The sequence below is a fragment of the Astyanax mexicanus genome, chromosome 23 (assembly GCF_023375975.1).
Source record: "Astyanax mexicanus isolate ESR-SI-001 chromosome 23, AstMex3_surface, whole genome shotgun sequence".
Lineage (NCBI taxonomy): Eukaryota > Metazoa > Chordata > Actinopteri > Characiformes > Acestrorhamphidae > Astyanax > Astyanax mexicanus.
This window is the reverse complement of record NC_064430.1, coordinates 830,001-844,998: the sequence shown is the minus strand read 5'-3', so window position 1 is coordinate 844,998 and position 14,998 is coordinate 830,001. Positions and strand designations below refer to the sequence as shown.

At 38.8% G+C, this 14,998-nt stretch overlaps 1 protein-coding gene across 5 annotated transcripts in view; it reads right to left on the bottom strand.

Annotated features, from left to right (window-relative positions):
* brsk2b (BR serine/threonine kinase 2b) overlaps positions 1-14,998 on the bottom strand; it is a 214,043-nt gene that overhangs the window by 83,037 nt on the left and 116,008 nt on the right. The gene's annotated exons all lie outside the window — the stretch shown is intronic.

Here is a 14,998-nt window from a genome sequence, read left to right as displayed (position 1 = left end):
TCCATTTCTCTACTCTCCGCTAAACGATTACAGACCATGCATCTCCTCCTCAGCTCAGCGGCAGGCTGCTGTCTCTCAGAGCCGAGCTCCATCGCCCCTTCACTCCTGAAGAAACACTAAACCAAAAGGAATGTCTCAGGGATGCCCTCCTGCAGCCGGAGGCACTGAGCCGATTAGCATTACGCTGCATTCCTGCACAGCCAGGTCGGACTCCTGGACTGCTCTGCTTTCACACATCAGCTTTCATTTTAAACTGAGAGCAGCAGAATTGAGTTGGTAGGGGGGAAAAACATCGTAAGGAAATGCATCAGTGTACTGACACGATCATGTAGGATTAAATGCACCTTACGGTTGAAAGAAAAATATTTTAACTTCACTAAGCGGATAATACTGCTCTCTACTGCTCTACAGTTCATCTTTCAGGTCAATCAGTAAGTAGCAAAGCTAACAAACACCACTAACCACTCACACCACCAATCGCTGCAAAAGTACAGCAGCAGAAAAAGGCTAAAGTAAAGTAATTACATTCACACATTTTTGTGCTAATAAGCACCAGTTTTTAGTTTTTTTCCCAGTTTAAGGTCCACAGTGCAGTTCTATACAGGTAATCACAGACTGTCTCAGCTTTAGCGCAGCCATTAGTGTCCTGCTCCGTAATGCTCAAATACAAACAAATTGCGACAATTTGTTGCTCTGTTCCTTTTGTCTTAAGCAGCAAAAGACAGATGAGCTTGATTAAATTGTGATGTGACGTGCATGCACAAATTGCGATGAGTATGATGAAACAATATATTGTGCCAGTTACTGCGACAGTTACTGCACAAAAAAACCCTCAACAGCCTTGATATCAGAAGAAATATGAATGAACAAATCCCACGTTAAACCAAACAGCCATTTCATTTGCATTTGAGCTCCACTCTGCATCCTCCGCTGCCTCCTTCATTAAACCCCGCCCCCTACTTCCATTAGCCAGAGCAGAGTGTCGAGTAAACAAACATCATCTCTCATCAAATCTGCACGACTGTATCATTAACAGAGCCGGCCGCGCCTGACGGAGGCGTCCAAACAAATACGGATCATCTCCAAGTCATTTTGAGAGATATATGTGTCCCATCTTCCGATGACGCATCAACAATAATTACAATAAACAACACAAATAATCAATCAGACTATTTTATGACGACATGATAATATAATGCCAAAATAAAGGCATTATAATGCAATTACACACATCAAATATGAATCACAATTAATGACACGTTTTCTTCTATAAATCTAAACTATTGATGATGGTATTTGAATGAGAATAAAATAATCAATGTTAGAAACACTTAAGATTTGTATTATTGGCGCTCATCACTTAAAAATAACTACTAATCAACAATATTCTGTGTCTAAATCATGGAGTGGGCAGCAATAATGGTGTAGTGTGGTTTACACCTGGCTGACTAGATCCTTGTTTACTGTATTATAATATCTCAGGGTAAATTTACTGTACTATAATATCTCCCTTTACCTCACTTTGCCTGATTCTACAACATCCTGTCTCAGTTTACATGATTTTTCCTTGCTTTGCCTCATGTGTTCATTGTGGAAACCGCTATTGTAATAACATGATAAAATATGATTTATCAGACAGCCCCAAAAAAGGTACTCATGCCTGCTGGAGCCTCGGCCAGCCGGACGGGCACGCAGAGGATAGGATAGGCTGAGACTGCATGGTCAGTCCAGCTTGGAGCTGACTGCCCACATTACTCAGTATACAGTCAGCAACGCGAGCAATACGAGCAGTGAAACGCACTGAAGCGCCGCACCTCGCGCCAGCTCCCGACATGATTAGTGAGTTGCTGACTTTGTTTGGCTGCTGGGTGGACGAAATGCGGCAGAGCAGCAATAGGCATTGCTCTTGCTCAGAAGGTTCAATAGGGACAAAACAGCACTACTGCAATGCGATTAAATTGCTTTGTATTGTGACTACAAATTTCCACTTTATATGTTAACTTCATTTACACTAGGGCTGCAACTAATGATTACTTAGTCGACTAATCGGATGATTATTTTTTGATTAGTCAACGATTATTTCTGCCATGTCCACAATCTCTAAAAACAATAGAAACAGCTGAATGAGGGTTAAAAGGCATTTAAATGTCTAGATTTTGTTTAAACGTGGGAAATACTAAATCTAGTAAGTAAATATGTAATCTGTTGTGTTTTGGCACTTTTGGAAACACAGAGTTGAATTTAAACTGTTTGAGTGATCCATTTACCCCCATTTATCTCCCATTGCGCTTCTGTCCCCAGCACTTTGTGTAATGCAGTACTTTTACAAATTAACGATTAGTCGACAATGAAATTTGTAGTTGACAAATTTAAATAAACCGACATTGTCAATTATATAGACTAATCATTGCAGCACTAATTTACACCATCTGAATTTGCCAGTTGTTCATAATGTTGTGGCAGAATTTTTATGATAAATGGACATTGACTGGAACCACTGAAAGCATTTGCCCAGCGTAACTACCTTATAACTGTCAAAAGCATCACAACAGAGCCAGCCACTATCCTTGCTCAGCAATGCTACTGTGGTAACAGCATTAAAACACATTTAGATTTTAATGTATTTAATTGAGTAACTTTCTACTTTTGCTAATTAAAAAGTAGTTTAGTAGTTTTACGATCATTACTAGTTAAGTGTCCCGACTTTAATTGTGATCAGTGTAAATGAACCAGTTAATAGTCAGTTAATAGTTATAAATATATTCATGAAAATAATCGTTATGGTTGTGCATCTGCATAATTTCGCGAACACTCAACAGCACCATAGCAACCACTCAGCGACTACTTAGCAACCACTTTGAATACCAACATAACACCTTAGCAACCACCTAGCGACACCTCAACAACATCATAACATGACCTGGGTTTCACCTTAGAGATCGCTGATGTTAGATGCATAACCATCCACTTTTTTTTCCCAGTTAAATTTTTTTCTTCAAAGCTGATTTTTTTTTTAGGGGTGAGTTTTTACAGCTCCTTTAAAGATATTTACATCCTGACAGCCTGAAGCCGTCGGTAGCTGGACCTGAATGAATTCAGTCCTTACCTTATGCTAATGCAGCACTAGCGGTTATCACACAAGTGCACGTTTTGGGGTGATATCATCAATCATTCACACTCAGTAATCCTGAGCCAAGCTTAACTGAAGAGTCACCCTCACTTCTTTTATCTGTTTCTTTCTTCGTTCTCCCATACCTGTCTTTCTCTATATCTCTCACTCTCTTTAAATTCTTTCAGTTCAAGCAGTGCTGGACGGCATTGCTAAAAATGGTAAATATGACTGTGTGTAGGAAAAGCATCCTAGATTGTAAGAAATCACTTCAATTTAGGCGATACAATAATCTCTTACAACCCTAGACCAATTATGTATAGTATGATGTACCTTTATTCACCTAAAATTGTACATACATATTACAAAAGCTGTCCTGAAGGCTTTTATTATGAAGCACATAATAGCAGATTTGCCACACAGGCAAATCTGCTATTCTGGAAACGATGCAATGGGTATATATATTTTTATTAATTATGTTGATAAATGTGTATTGACAGATTTGCCGTTTAAATTGATGTGTTTTATATTTGTAACTTACTCCAGTCAATTTTTAAATACACTGGGATGTTCACCATCATTGAAATATTTTATATTAAAATAAAAATCAATATCAAATTATTGTTCAGCCCTAAGTTCAAGTAAACATTTGATGTACTGATCACAAGATTTCTTTTTATATTAAAACAATGCAATACACAGCATAGTCAACAACAGCATGCGCATGTGTGCACACGTGTAAGAGTGTCTACACTGAATCTGATACACCCACGCTTACTTTGCAACTCATAGCACAACATATATAATATTTTCACAGAAACAACAAAACATGCCCATATAGTAGTGGGGATCAGCATATTTCTCTCTATATATTTTACTCCCTCTCATCCTCTTCCCCTCTACCTTCACCCCTATCTTTCTCTTTCTCTGCAGTGAACGCTGGCACCCATCCACAACTACAGTCATGTGGTCTCTGCAGGGGTCCAGTGGGTACCATTCCTGCCCCGCCCCTCCCAGTCCTCCGTCTCCCTGGAGATAGTCGACTTGGTTTCAGAAATGTTAGCAACTCCCGCGGGCACGTCTGCATCCTGTACCACCTGCTGACAGATATACATGCAGACGAGAGGGATTCCAAGGGAAACTAACATTCAAGCACTCAAGTTAGAACATAATCTGTGGTAAACACACTCACACTTCTACTTACTACCGCAGCAACCACTTAGCAACCCAGAAACCACCATAGAAAACACAGCTCCTTCTTGACAACACCTTAGCAACTGTTGAGCAACCACCTAGAAACCAATTAGCACCACAACCACTTAAGAAACCATAGCATCTTTTCAAAAATGCCACAGTAACCACTTCGCAACAGCAGAATAACCACATTGCAAAATGACAGCAAGCACCAGCGTTTCTCTTAGCAACCTCTTTGCAGCACTACAGCAAACACCCAAAATGCCAATAACTTAAAAGCATAGCAATTAGCAACAACACAACAGCCTAGCAACCTACCATAGCAAAGCCAAAATAAACACCACAGCAACCACCTGAACAAAAAAAACAAAAAAAAAACAATAGCTTAGTTTCAGCATAACCACCTGGGAAACCATAGCAAGCACCTTGCAACACCACAGCATGCCTGGAAGTAGGAAGAGGATTTTTCAGTTATAACAATTACTAGGGCTGCAACGATTAGTCGATATAAATCGACAATGTTGATTATTTAAATTTGTCGACTACGAATTTCATTGTCGACTAATCGTTAATTTGTAACAGTACCGCATTACACAAAGTGCTGGGGACAGAAGCGCAATAGGAGATAAATTACCTACTCACACAGTTTAACCTCAACTTAGTTTGTCTCTCCAAAAGTGCCCAAACACAACAGATTAAATATGTAATCACTAAATATCAGTACTTTCCACGTTTAAACAACATTCAGATATTTAAATGCCTTTTAAATCTCATGTTCAGCTGTTTCTATCGTTTTTAGAGATGGCAGAAATAATCGTTGACTAATCGAAAAAAATTATTGACAGATTATTAGTCGACTATTAAAATAATCATTAGTTGCAGCTCTAATAATTACAATCATCTTCACCTTAACTGCACTCGCAAAAACAGAATGTAATTGTAATATACAGTTAATGCAATTCATTACGTAGAATGTTATTAAAAACTAAGTAACAATAAAATTAAATCGTTTTTGCAGTGTTTCGCAGTGTGATGAGCAGCGGTGCGCTCCTGCCTCCTCACAGGGAAAGTGGTCTGGGGCTGAATCAGACATAACCCTCATTAGTGCTACCTTTCTCTCATTCTGTGTGTGTGTGTGTGTGTGTGTGTGTGTGTGTGTGTGTGTGTGTGTGTGTGTGTGTGTAAATGCCAGAGATGACTTCATTAGCTCAGAAGGGGCAGCAGGACAGTGTAGCACTCTAGGAGAGCCGTGTTCATAAAGGCCAAACTTCTGATCCACACACACACACTGACATACAAGACGCCAACGCCTGGGTCAGACATGCGCACACACCACACACATTCACTTGAGAGACAGAGCAGAAGAAGGGGGTGAGAAAGAACAATGTACAGATAGACAGGGGTAGTTGCACCCCCCTCTCTCTCTCTCTCTCTCTCTCTCTCTCTCTCTCTCTCTCTCACACATACAAACACACACACACACACACTGTGGCAGGCGATGGGGGTGGTGCTGGCGGCGCAGAGAAATAAAGGGATGAGGAAAAACAAAGACAGGTGACCTCCTGCTGAACGTCTGCGGCTATGCTAATAATCTCACTGTTTATTTATTCATTTACCCCTGCCAGCCAAGGAGCACGGGAGCATGGGAGCATGGGGGCTGAAGAAGCATCTGCCTCACATTTTACACACAACAGCAGCCAATGTTAAAGAGAACATGGGAATAAAGATCTAAAACAAGCTACAGCTGGAACTAAAACAGAGCTGAAGGGGGTGCTGTACTCATGCTCCATGTGTTTTGTTTTGCAGAGAAATCAGAATTTGCTGGATATGGAGCATCACACAGGCTGTGACTTTGGTCTCAATGGTTCATCTCCATCAGCACCTGCCTCATCAATATGACCTTGCATTAGAGCCCTGAGAGCCCAAAAACACTAAGTAGTGATACGAGGGAAACTAACAACATAATGGCTTCAACAAATAATCAAATAAATCGATTATTAAAATAGCTGGCAACTAATTTAAGAGATTAGTTGAGTCTGCAGTGAATCACAAGCTAGTTAGTCAAGCTAATATTCTATTTTTTATCTCATGTGGAAACAAAATGTCTCGTTTTAGTAAATTTATATATCATTCACGTTTAGTGAGCTTTCCGTTCCACCTTAAATGCGGTGTCAGTGACATTGAGTAAAAAAAGATTAAACCAAACATTTCTAGTAATCATTCTAAAGTCTTTTTCCGAGGCCTTTTTTGACTCTGTCGTTGCATAGAAGTGTTTGAGAGTCACAGCCATGTGTATGTTGTACATCACATACATTGTAGTTGTGTTATTAAATAACTTTAAAATCATAAGTTGTAAGTCTTTGGTAAGTTCTACATGTAAGCACTAATATTTTTAGTAATGGTAGGATGTGCATTACATTTATACAAGTCTTTCATACCTGGACAATATCTGGTCAAAAATATGAAATATATATTGAATATACATTAATAAATACATTTACTTTTTAGCTAATTAATAATCAATTTATCTCTAATCTAGCATTAAATAGGCCCAGCTAGGATGCCTAGCTTCAGCAAGCATGCAGGACAATTTAGTCAATGTGCTTGGTTTCATCATCATAGTGAATGTCAGATTTAGCACTAACTGGTCCACAGAATTGTATGACATGGCCTTGTTAACTATTTAACATGGCCCTGCATGGGAAAGGCCATTGTTTCAATCTGAGGTAAACTAACAGGGTGGTAAATAGGCTTGTAAAATTGCATGAGAGAGTATGACGTTAGATGAAGCAGAAAATTCTATGTATAAAACATCAAAAACAACAAATTACTCAATAATGCATTCTTTGGCACATTTAATTGGAGTTCTATTAATAATGTTCTAAATTATATCAGCTAATATGATCTGTTATTAGGATCTTTGATTCCTTAGGATCAAAACCTGTATCAAAACATCCGTATTAAGCCTCATTTTCCACCTTTGATGGAATCCTCTCATGCAATAATGGTTGGAGGGAACTATTAAAAGCGGTGTACAGTCACTTTAGGCGTATACTTTTCATTCCCCTCCCCAAAAGTCAATCATCTCAGTTTCCCATGACAACAGCCCCTGAGAAAAGCTGGAAAAAGGAGGAAAAAAGTGAAGGGGAGGAATGTGGAGGTGACCTTCAGAAGAACTATACCATCAAAAATGAATGGAGCACATATATCCACTATGTACACACACTCTCCATTACCGCCCTTAGGGCTGCTGTCAAACAGCTTTTACAGGTCAGAAATCTCCCCCATGTGATCATATCACAGCTTAAAGCAGCAGACAAAACAAGCCGACTCCATCCAACCAGCTAACTGCAGCTCTAGATCCTTGCAGACAATAGAAATACTGTGAATTTAATAATATATTTTTTTTTTTAAATATGGTAGCAGTTTTAATATTACATGCACATACACTTCCTTTTATATTATACATTTTATCTGCTTTTATACTGAACACAAAATACTGTATTATCTCTGTTCTAGTGCTGGGCGATATAACGATATCGATTTGTTTCGCGATAATTTTTCCCTCGATGACGATGATAAGCCTGTGCAATAGAATTCGATAAACATTCATTTCCATTTCCGTCTAAGTGGCGCGGCAAACAACGAAAACACAACGTGTAATCAATCCAGAAGACGCTGGAGCAAATTAATAAATAGTTAAGAAAATTGTAATAGTTATTCTCATGCATGCAACAAAAAACCCTAAAGAATAGTGGAGTATGGCCCGACACACGCAAACAACCATAGTGTTTGGACTTTGGGAATAAACGGCCGCACTGTTCAGCACGTTTTAAATAAATTTTAAGTAAATTTTAAGCACTAAATGTAATTAATTCAATTTATATTAGGACCTCGGGGCAGGTGCTGCAAAAATGTGTATGTGGGGCGCGGATTAAAGGAAGAGGTTTTTTTGCGGAGCGGTAACAGGACAAAAACACCTTAAGAATGATGTCTAAATGACTTTCCTCTAATCTAATATAATTTAACATGGTTTAAGGATATAAAATAATTTCTAAACAAACGAACTTTTTAATATTGAGCTTATGGCCCAAGTGCAAAAACACAAAATCATTTATCATTTAGATTATCTGCCTGAACGCGAGCCCGAACCCGAGCTTGAACGCCAGCCTGACTCAGGCGCTGCATGAACTCGGGCCGGTCGAGAACACCGCTTTCCTCTCAGATTAGGCGGAAGAAAATGGTCTTTTTTTTAATGTAACAAATCACACTGTGATTTTTGTGATATTTCCCCAATTACAGCTCAGCTGCGCGTTTAAAGCTCAACGCATGAATTAATCGGTGCGCTGTGCGCCGCGCGTGCTCGCGGGGGATTTGACGCGTCTGTCAAGCAAGTTAATGGACCGTTTTGGGGGCAGAGATTAAGAAGTACAGCAGGTACATCTCAGATTTGTAGTTTAATGCTCTACTAAATTACTGGCTTTAAAACTGGCTCATGATATGGTCGGTTCTAGCTGGATTTTTTCCTGCCTACAGGCTGCATTTGACGGAAAGCAGCTCCTCAGTCAGACAACAGTGTCAGCATACAAATCGTGTGCGTTTCCTACAGGACAAACCATTTAAAAGTGCAGATAAACTCATTAAAAAATCACACAGTGTCTGTCTGGCTTAAAATACTTTTAATAAGGTACAGCTTTTAAATTAATAAATCAACATTCATTAAAAATCCGTGAGAAGTTCTGTATGCTAAATGACAAGCTAAGCTAATAAGCTAATAACATTTAATAATAACAGAAAAATAGATATGAATTTGGAAAATAACCAACTAAAGTGAGCTCAAAATACAATAATAAATATAATCTAACGAATTTCAAAATATAAATTAGAAATATTGAACTTCAATATTAAATTCAACTTCAACTACAAAAAACGCAAGGACCGATAGAACATAACGAACAGAAAAAAAAAAATTTGAAATTGGAAAAAAAGTTCAAAATGCTAAAAGAAATAAAACCTAACGAATTTCAGAATATAAAATCTAAATATTGCACTGCAGCAGTACAAAAGCCTAAGTGCTTAAACAAACAAACCAAAAAACAGCCTATCACAAATCATTTTTTGAGCCCGACCCAGCTGAGGAAAAGGTGGGAAATCTTTTTTTTTCCGGCTGGGTCTTGGAAAACTTTGTGGTGAATTAAAGGGGCCGAGTTGCAATTTTTGTTTTACTTTAATCAGTTTTTAATCCGTCTTTTTAAAAACAAATATTCCAATATTGGCTGCCAATCAGTGCCCAATATTCTGAGCTCAAAAAACGCTATTCGGGCCAGCCCTACTAATCTAATATAATTTAACATGGTTTAAGAATATAAAAAAATTTCTAAACAAACGAAATATTTAATATTGAGCTTATAGCCCAAGTTTTTTTTTCAGTCATGGAAAATTGGAAAAAATTGGAAAAAAGCCCGAGTTCATGCAGCGCCTGAGTCAGGCTGACGTTCAAGCTCGGGTTCTGGCTCGCGTTCATGATTAATTTGTTTTTTTTAAAAACTAATATTGGAATATTCGCTACCAATTACTGCCAAATATCCGGAGCTCAAAAAATGCTATTCGGGCCAGCCCTAATAATTATGGAGATACAGAAAAAAATATTGTGATAAAACTTCCATCACTCCCTTATTCTCTCACTAATAAAAACAAACCTTTAAGTGTGACACAAAGTGATTTGATTTATATCGTGATACATATCGATATCGACTGATATGGAAAACTATATCGTGATAAGATTTTTTCCCATATCGCCCAGCTCTACTCTGTTCTCATATCAAACAATATTTCTCCAGGCATGTTGAGCAGAGTTGAGCTTATTACAGTACCCTTGCTCCAGTTCAGACTGTGTTAGCTTGTTATGCTAACTATATGAACCGGTATACTGCCCAGTACTAGTAAGCATGCCAATTTGCTAACTCTGTGAAATCAGGGTAAAAATGTGAGACTGAACCCATTCAGTGAATCATAATTGTAATTATGAGATGCTGCGCAACCCCCGACTCTGATTAAGCAATATAGCAAATGGAAAAAGAAACCATAACCAGAACATTTTTACTGTAATGTCCATCAATAGCTCCTCACATCAACTCCTGACGATAAGAGCTGGTGGACCCTATTCAGATCAGATGACTTCTCACATCCAACTCTCACATTCAATTACAGTGTGCAGCCAATCAACTCCACTTCCTGCACAGTCGTAGTCAGTCGGCCGGTGGTCCAGCAGGAGTTAATGAGCCGTTGACCATTTAATGAAGTGGATATGATGGCGGTCACGGTGCAGACAGGAATAAGGAACACTGGAAAGAACTCCAAGTTTTTCCCTCCATTTTTAGGCCTCTCCTATCACTAATGTTAAAAGAAGGGCATCAGCAGAACGGGGGCAGCACGGTAATTGGGAGCAAATCGCTCGTTTTGCTGAATCTGCAGAGCGTTCCAGAACAGCACCACCGGTCCCTGCACATCAGAGAGACAGCGAGGGAAACACACACACTTCTACACACTTACACACCACTGTATGCACAGGGACTTGCTGCCAAAACTGTCTCACAGCTTGTGTGCCGCTTAATCAACAGAATTCTCCACACAACAGAACATGTTTGACAAGCAGCTGCATTTCTATTAGGGCTCTGTATTGGCAAGAACTTGGGGATACAAAGCCTATCATCATACAGGGGTAACGATACAGTATATCACAGTATATTGAGCTACTGTAAGCAAGTGATGTATTTTGATTGTTTGAACAAACTTTTAGGAAATCTTATTTGCAAATTCTGAGTGAAAGCAAAGTTTATTATTATCCAATCAGAACAGTGGGATCTACAGACAGAGTACAACAGTGCTATCTAGTTAAAAAAAAACAACACAAAATGTAAAAATCTGCACATTCCTGGACAGTAAGGCCACAATATATTTCTTGATTTTGGCTGACACTGTATTTAAGTATAAAAGCCACTGCCTGTGCCCCTGTAATGAAATAAACAGTGAGGACAGTGTTCTTTAAGCACTAATGATAATCTTGATATGCTTATTAAAGTGAAACGATAAGAACATTTTTTCACAATACAATAACATTTATATTGCCCAACTATAGCTCCCTTTAGAAGTACACTAATAATTAAAAACTATAATTTAGTCTATGAAAATCGATACACTATCACAAATCAAAATATATATAAGCCTGTCATGATAATTAAATTAACTTATTATTTAATTTACAACATTTGTACACAGTCATTTTAGCGTAATATATCATTATATCATGCCTTTTTTAGCCAGAAGAGAACATTAACGTGAATGGTCAGAATATTCACTTTAAAAACTGAGGTTTCATTTTACTATGGTTGCGCTATGAGAAGCAACACCATAGCAACCACCCAGCATCCGCTTAGCAACACCATAGCAACAAGCAGGCATACCATAGCAACCAGTTAGCTACAGCTTAACAACTAACTGGGATATATCCTAGCGACCAGTTCGAGCCATTTAGATGTGCAACCATCCGGCGTTTTTTGGAATATTCAGAAAATGTTTCAGTTTAAATGTTTGGATATATTTAGGAATTAAATGTTCATGAATGATAAAAACAATAATTGTAATTGTATGCTTATCAAATAATATCAGTGGCATAAAATGGTCTTAAAAGCACAAAATCACAGTTTATCACCATTATTTATGAGGCAATATATTGTCCACAAAAAAATAGTTATTGTGACAGGCCTACTTACAATGTGTTGATATACCGTATGTTTCCTAGCATCCAGCAAGCAGCAGCACAAAGTCAGTATAAAGTGCTTTCCAAGGGTAATATATATTCTCCCCACGCAATAATGAGAAAAGGACCCAGTTGTCCCATATACTATACACATGCACACTCAACTCGGGCATTAGTCTTAGAACCAATCATGTAGCAGGAAAATGCCCGGGGGCTGCGCGAAATTGCATCCACTTTTACATCAATTATATTCAAATCAGGTGCATCTGGTTGTTCCTAAACGTGGCGACTGCACACTTTCAAAGACAATTACCATTAATCAGATTACGGACCGTTCATTTACACTCAGACCGCCGGCATGCTTTCCCATAGAGAGATCAATTAGTCTGAACATGTGGACACGCAAGCATAGGAATAAATGTGAGTGTGTGTGTTTAAACCAAACAGTGCAAGTAGAGTGTGTGAATAAAGAGCATAAAATTACCATTTAATATAATAGATTTAAAATGTTTTATTGGCAAATTTACACCATATTCCCCAAAGCTGCAGATCAACCGTAACACGTTTCGGGGTCTGGAGATTGCCAATGTAGCTAACAGCTAGGGTTGCAGCGGTAACCGGTTTCACGGTATACCGTGGTATTAAAATGCACGGTTATCATACCGTGTGTGTTTGCTTATTACCGGTAAAACGCAAGTCACCCGCGCATGCGCAACTCTGCTCCGCTTCAGCTACTCAGCACACAGCGGTGAGAATGGCAGAAAGTGCATCAGACTAGAGCTTAGATTCTCTGCCCGAACCAGACCTGACCCGAGGACCGACCCGAAATCGGGTCCGTTCGGGCCGAGATTTCCCACCACATTCCTCGGGCCGGGTCGGGTTGGGCTCCAGAAAATAGTCTGAGATGTAGGCATCTGTTTTTTAATTTTATATTTTATTTTTAAATAAAGCTCTGGTGTAATAATCACAATGTTAATGCTAAGTAACCAATTATTATTGTTAATGAAAACGAACCAAATAACGAAAACTGAAAGTGAAACTTAACTAACTTATTTATAAGCGCTGTTTTCACTCCCGCAGTTCTACAGCGGGAGGTGTTGTGCCGATTCTGTCCGCGAAGCGGGAGTCGGATTGAGCAGGGAGTCGGATTCGGCATAACAGCGGCAGCGCGGCTGCACCTCGCGGTCCGCGGTGTTAGTTGTAAGCGCTCGCGCTAGCCGCAAAATACGACAGAAAACACTGAGAAACTGCAGAATTATGAATTGGACTAAAATGAGCACGAGGAGATAAAAGATAACCTTTACCTGTGAGTAGCTCACATCAGAACACGCAAATATCTCTCTCTCTCGCACGTGAACTTCTCCGCACTGTGTTTAGCTGTTCTTAAAAATCATTTTTATTAAATAATAGTTCTATGCTTCTATGTTAGTGTTAATTAACATAATTCTGATCATATTTCGCTCATTCAAACAGCCTGAAAACAGACTTGTAATCAACAAGCTTGTAATCAATGTGGCCGTAGTCACAGCTAAAGGAGGAAATACATCAAACCTGTTCTCCCATCTCCGAGAACACCACCCCGCTGTGCAGCGCAAAGTATGTGTTCAGTTTATAATTTTACCTAAATAACCTAAATAAAACTTCTTTGTAGTCGTGCACAACCCATGCGGTAAGCGCCCGCAAAAGCGCTGAGTTATCCGAAATTTGGGCACGCAGGTACAGGCGTGAAGTGCGTGCTACGATGGATTCACGTGTCCGTGTAAAGGTCCTGGCCGGACTGGATGTGAAAGACGCCATTCATTTACATGCGTTAATTTTCAAATTCTGACGTGCCTGTTTTTCATATGTTGAAGGTTTTAAGGTGTGAAAGCCTTAAAATAGAAATCTCTATTGTGAGGATCATGTCAGAAATAAATCCCCTCTTTCTGCAGTATCTGGTTATATACCAACTTTTTTTATATATACACTCTTAATGCCCTTAAGAGTAGTGGAAAAACATGGTTTCCTTCACCTGATGGTGTAGTTTCTACAATAAATAGTTAATTGAACAAAAAAACTTTGTTGTAATTTCTTTAAGGGTCAGTTTAATAATATATGTAACAAACTGTGATACCGTGATAACCGTGATACCGCGGTATTTTCCGAGACGGTTATCATACCGTGAAAATCTCATACCGTTGCAACCCTACTAACAGCTACTGTAACTTACAAAGAACCAACAATTATAATCTGCACACATAATCACAAACACACACACACTTGTTAGCCACCTTATTCATCCATGTCCACGTCAACAGTTTGTTGCTTCAGCATTTTTTTAGCTACTTCCGTGAACACTGATCATGAAGTAGCTTGATATGCTAACCCAGCATTTCAACAGACTATTTAATTTATAGCATAACTAACTAACTTTCACACAACACAAAAAGATGGGAGCATTAAGGAGACAAGACCAAAAAAATAAAGTAGCGTTAAAAAGACAAGAAAAAAAAGATGGAGACAAAAAAGATGAAGAGAAATCTGAGATATTGAAGAGTTTCGGAAGAGTTTTGTTTTGGATCTCAATGTATTTTATATTCATCACCTTGCATAGAAGAGGCCCTGCATCTGAGGTTGGAAAAGCAGAAAAAGAAGTGTGGATTAAAGTAGTGGATGAATCGATAGGTAGCTTGCTAGATTAGCATCTGTGCTAACCAGCTAGCGTGACCAATCAGGAACACAATCACAACAGACAAACTTGGGACGATACAGCACAATGCGAGATAAAATGATATGCATACTTTGGAACATGGAATCGCACAAGCGTACTAGAAGGTCGAAGTGTGTACCCGTTATAAGATGCATACATGTTGGCAGGTCTGCATTCTGCAACATTATGTAGCATTTATTTTAATAACAAAAAAAGCAAAATGAATTATGCTCTATAGTGAGAAATG